We start from the raw sequence: 6,000 nt of genomic DNA on the forward strand, positions 1-6,000 counted from the left end.
ACTAAGGCTGTAAGGAATGCACTCATGGGAGGGGCACCAGCATCACTAAGAACTTGAAAGGACTTCTCCTCTGTAGGCCAGGGCTGATGATAGGAGATTACCATTGTAGAACTAGGCTCACTGACAGCAACGAATGTGATAGGAACCAAAGCAATTGAGGCTACTTAGCTTTAAAAAGCCAGATGAATGTAATTACATAAAGATCAGCAAGGTCAGAGGGGCAGCCAAGGGGATGTGATCCGCAGAGCATTATGAAGGTGTTAACTAGAACAAAGTGCTAGGGAAAATAGATCGGCAGTCAAGAAGAGTACTGCTCAACTTGTACCATCAGAAGAAATCAAGGACAGATGATCAGGGAGACAGTGCAGTTTTCCTCCCCAAAAAGTCAGTCATAATTACTGACCAAGTTTTTGGACCAGAGCCAGCATTTGGACCTGGAACTTAATGATTGAAGAAGATCCTGGGTCCGAAGGATGAAGGACCTCGTAATACCACAGCAAGCAGTGGCATTAATGACTCCCCAATCCTTCTCCAAAGAGATAAACAGCCATGTTCTAGGTTAACTGCACACAGTACAGTACATATTCTGAGGCTTGTTAGACATGAGGTCTGAGTTGACATTGCTACCCAGAGTCTCAAATCCCACCCCCACCTCAATCCCAGAATGGGTACATATGAGATCCAGGTAATAAATAGAGTCCTGGCTAAGGTCCAGCTCAAAGTGGGTCCTCTGAGATCCTCAAACCCACTTGGTTGTCATTTCCCTGATCACTGAAGGTATAAAATTTGAATAGACATATTTGATAGTTGGTGCAACCACTGTATTGAACCTTTAACGCCTGAGGTATAGCTCTCAGGGTGGGGAAGGCCAGGTGAAAAATTTTGAAATGCTCCCCTCTCTACTTGCAGCAAAGTTAATGAATCAAAAATAATAAAACATTCCAAGGTAAGGGGGATAGCAGAAATTAATGCCATCCTAAAGGATATAAATGATGCAGGGGTGATATTCCCAGTCCGATATCCCTTTAATTCCCAGTCTGGACCCTGAAGAAATTAGATGGATCCTGGAAGATGACACTACGCTCTCATAGTGTAACCATGTAGTAGTCCTAATTGTGGCCACCATACCATGTGTGATATCTTTGCTCAATAGATTACATGCCCTCAGGCACGTGGTAGTTGGCCATTGATTTGGCACATTACTTATTTTCTCTCTTTATCAGAAAAGAATCAGAAACAGTTTTTATTTATGGAAAGAAGAGTATGTATTTAACCGTTTTGCCTGACTCTCTGTCAATATAATCTGAAGATGTGTGAACCATTATATCAATAATGTCAAGTTACTTAAGCCAGGTAAGCAAGAAGTGTTTACCATATTGGACATCTAGGTAAGACTCATGTGTTTGAGAGGGTGGGAGACAAACTCTGTGAAGATTCAGGGGCTCACTACATCAGAGTCCAACTGTCAGAGGCATGCCAGGACATCCATCCACATTAAAGGACAAATTATTTCATCTTTTATCTCCCAACGCAAAGAAGAAATGACAATGCCTGGTAGAGACTTTTGGAAGAAACTTTTGAAGTCCCAGCTGAAGCAACAGTTTGGAGGTGATTTTTTTTTCCTGTGGAAGATTGACCCTGAGCTAACATCCATGCCAATCTTCCTCTATTTTGTATGTGGGTCACCACCACAGCATGGCTGCCATCGAGTGGTATGGTCTGTGCCCAAGAACCAAACCAGGTCACTGAACTGGAGCATGCTGAACTTAATCACTAGGCTACGGGGATGGCCCTGGAGGATGGGATGCTGTTCTCTAGAACTCACTACATACCCTCAATCAAGTATCTTTATATGGTACTATGTTTCCAGTTGGAAGAATACATAAGTCCAGGAACTAAGGCGCGGAAGGAGGAGTGACCATGCTTGTAATCACTCCCAGTGTTCCACTTGGGAAATTTATGCTCCCTTTCCTTACAACTCTGGGATCTGTTAGAGTTCTCATTGCCCAAAATGGGGGCACTGTCACCAGGGAACACAAAAAAATTCCCAGTGAACTACAAACTATGTCTAAGCCTGGGTAATTCAGGCTCATTGTTTATAGGGACCAGCAGACAAGAAGTGAAATCACCATCTTGGCAGGCATAATTGACCCTGAACATCAGAAAGACAAAGAGCTTCAGTTACAAAATGGGGAATGGGAAGTATATGTTTGGCACTGAGGTGTTACACTTGCATCCCTTTTGGTACTCTCATGTCCAATTGTGAGAGTTAATGAGCAATGCAGCAACCCCACCCTGAGAGGTGTATAATGACTAGGGGCTCAGACCTTTCAGGAATGATGTCTCATGCCAACAGTTAAGCCACTGAAACTGGAAGAAGTGCTAGCTAAGGGTGAGAGGAATCTGGAAAAGATAATAGACAAGGGAGACTATGAGTATTAACTTGCCATTCAAAGACAAGGTGTGGACTAACCTTCCTTTTCTAAGTTTTTCCCAGGAAGATAGGCTACTAGATTCTGAAGAGCTGTTCGCTGCATATATAGGAAGAGGATTCAAGCAGCACAAGGGATGGACTATTTTGGACACTGTGATGTGCCATCAAGATCTCTCTTTAAGGAAGGATCTGTTGCCCAGCTTCTGAAAGTGTTGTTGACCATCAAACTTTAGTTCTCAGCGCCTCCAGGAATAGCTTCAGCTTGAGTGAGCTGTCTCAACCATGCGCCCATCCTTCTGAGGGTGGGCCACTGACTGAGACTAGGGTACCAAGACCTGGCCATTTGGGATGAATGTGGGACAACTCTGATGGGCTGTTTTATCTCTGGAACTTCTCAAGGGATGGATTAAGCTGTTGTCAGGCCTGCGTCAGAGCTTGACTTTTCCCAATCCTTCTTCCTTCCTCTCTCTTCTACAAATATTGATCTTAACAGGACTCCATAATAAACATTCTTTACACTAAACTCCATCTCAAAGACGGCTTCCTGGAGAACCCAACTTAAATAATTTGGGGAACTTGAAAAAGTTAACTAATTTTCTGTACCTAGATTTCCTCATCAGATAATGATAAAACGTTTCTCATAGAGTTGTTACAAGGATTTATGCAGTAATCTTTAGACAGTATCTGGCACATAGTAAACACTCAATAAATGCTATCCATTATTATTAATTGACAAAAGGGTTATTTTAAGGACAAAGTAAGAACAAAGAGGTGAGACTACTCTAAAAATATTTAAAGATCAATGTTCATTTAAATGAAGTGTCGTTTCCTACATTAACATGTTTTTTCTGATATAAAAACTAGAAGTAATTCTGTGCCTTTAGAAATATTTTATTTGCATCTCTTGCCCCTACTCTTATGTTCCCCATGGTTACAGGTCCCTGAAATAACTGATTTCTTTCACACACTGAGCACTGTAAAGTGAATGGAATGTAAATAATATTTTAAATAATAACAATGGCAATATTAATAGCTACCATTTATTAAGCACTAACTGTGTGGCAGACACTGTGTTAATTGCTTGACTAATGTTTATTTAGTTCAACTTAATAAATATTTGTGGAACAGCCCCTGCATTACAGGTACATGGTGAACAACAGCATGACAGTCAGTAAGTCAGGCATGTTGCCTGTCCTTACAGCACTACTGCCCAGTCAGGAAGATAATCAGTTAAACATAAAATTACAGTATAGAATAAATGCTATATTATGGAAAGAAAAGGGTAGCATTGGGTGAAGAAGGACATAGAAGGGAGGTGGAAACTACTTAGTGGGTGGGGGAAAGTTTACCAGAAAAAGTAATATATAAACTGAGACCTGAAATATAAGCAGGAGTTGGCTAAGTTAATAGATTGAAACCTTCAGAGAATGCACAAAGAAGCAGAGGAACCAGAACAGTTTTCAAGAAGCCAGAAAGCAGTGTAGTTAGTGGGGAATGGTGATAAAGGAGTCCGGAGAAGAAAGAAGAGAACCAGTCAGTCATGAAGGACCTTGTACACCCATAAAGTGATACCCAGGAAGTACCCTCTACTTTTTCCTAGGGCAATGGAAAGCCATGGCCAGGTTTTTGGTAGAGAGAGAGGTGATTGATTGTATTTGCCTTTGAAAAGTTCCATTCTGGCTGCATTGTAGGTGATAGAGGAAGCAAAGACAGAGAGGGTGAGGAAGCTGTTAAAATCATCCTTGTGTTAGGTGTTAGTGGTTGGACTAGGGAGCTTTGGGGATAGCAAGAACTGTACAGGCTCAAACCTTGTGTGGAAAACAATAATAATAGTACTTGGGAGAGTGATGGGATGTGACACTGAGGGAAAGGAAAAATAGGAATGCTGCCCTCAGTTCTGTAGGTGTGTTGCCTTGCACAAAGGTGACTGCTCAGGAGATGAGTGGGTGCTCAAGGCTAATGTGAGCCTGGCTCACCTGATTGTTGCTCTGGCATGGCCTACATCTGCTGGGAGCAAGGAGGATCTTTCCAAAATCATGCAAAGGGTCATATGGGCTGTTGGTGGCCTTGGGGAATAGTCAACCATAATTCCAGAGTTTCTGGCTTGGACAAATGGATTAATGATAGCACTATTGGCTGAAACTGGGAACAGAGGTGGTGGTGGGGGTGAAGGTAGTGGATGCAATTTGTGCTTAATTTCTAATAAAAACCTTACAAAGTAATATTAAGCTTATTTTATAAAAGCAGAAATTGAGTCTTAGAAAGGGTAAGTGTTTTACCTGAGGACATATAGGTAGTAAATGGTAAAGCTGGGATTCAGATCTTGATACTACATTTTTTTCCACTCCCTATATATTCCCAAAAATAGCATTAACATATTCTGGGGACTACTCCATTATGAAAATATGATTTCATTTGGGAAACGTACATGAATAATTGTTAAATCATTTGTATATTTAAACTTTTCAATATTTAGAAACTTAATTTTAATAAATGTCTTTGCCTCTCAGCTTTCTTTCCACTGTTCCTCTCTTTACACTTGCTATTCTGTTGTCCTCCTCTCTTTTCTCTAAAGCCTTTTCTCTTCTCTGTCTTTTAAGATTCAGCTGCAGCCTCGCGTCCTCCAGGAAATGATCCTGAACATCCTGCTGGATATAAATATTTCTCTCCTGAGCTCCCTGGGCATCTTGTATATACCTCGTTCATGTGAATTATCACGACTGCCCTAATTGTTGGTGTACTTTTAGTTTTATATTCCTGGTACCTGGAAATAGTTGCTATTCTGTAAATAATGTTTGGTGATGATTGTATGAGTGAACCACTGCTCAAGGCCCACCTTTCCTGATAAGCCTTCACTGATTTATTTAGTCTATTCTCTAGTCCTGTGACTCCCAGACATGGCTGAACATAAAAGCTTTTAAAAAATACAGATTTCCACACCCTACCCCAGACCTACTGAATCTGGGACAAGGCAAAGGCATCTGGACTTTTAAAATGTTTCCCACATGATTCTACGCTCAGCCCAGACTTGGTATTAAGAACCCCTGCTCTAATCTGCCAACACAGTCTAACACAACCCTTCTACCAATGTGTGCTTATAGTTATTATACTTTATATTGTATTTATGTAATATACTTGTTATATTTTCATTAAAGAATTTTAAGATAATTATTGGTTTCTAAACTTTTTGATGATGCCAGACACCCAGCAGGGTGATTATTGCATGTTTCTCCCTAGTGGCTAGAGAGTATTTTTCTATCTCACATCTTGAATTTATTAATTTACTTGGAGTCCTTTCGTTTTAAGACTGCTGCATCTCACACTTTGGATACTATAAGAAATCTATATAAACACACACATGAAGAAGCTATTTTTCTACTTGTTGGTACAACATATATTTTCATATGTTCATATTACTATTTTAGAAAATACGAAAAACACTTTTATCTTGCCATTTGTTATGTACCTTATAAATCTGGCCAACACAGAATCCTTCTGGGCTGAGGCCAACGAACTGTTTCACTTCTGCCTTGTTTGTGTTATTAACAACACAGCTAATGTCAACA

The 6,000-nt window shown here is 40.5% G+C and overlaps 1 long non-coding RNA gene across 1 annotated transcript in view; it reads left to right on the top strand.

The window, feature by feature from the left end:
• LOC106783352 (uncharacterized) overlaps nt 1–5,602 on the top strand; it is a 52,110-nt gene extending 46,508 nt beyond the window's left edge. The window contains exon 5 of the long non-coding RNA XR_011440422.1: nt 5,035–5,602. This is a non-coding gene — a long non-coding RNA (uncharacterized lncRNA). The remainder of the gene's footprint in view (nt 1–5,034) is intronic.
• Nucleotides 5,603–6,000: the final 398 nt, after the last annotated feature.

This window comes from Equus caballus, chromosome 7, assembly GCF_041296265.1.
Source record: "Equus caballus isolate H_3958 breed thoroughbred chromosome 7, TB-T2T, whole genome shotgun sequence".
Lineage (NCBI taxonomy): Eukaryota > Metazoa > Chordata > Mammalia > Perissodactyla > Equidae > Equus > Equus caballus.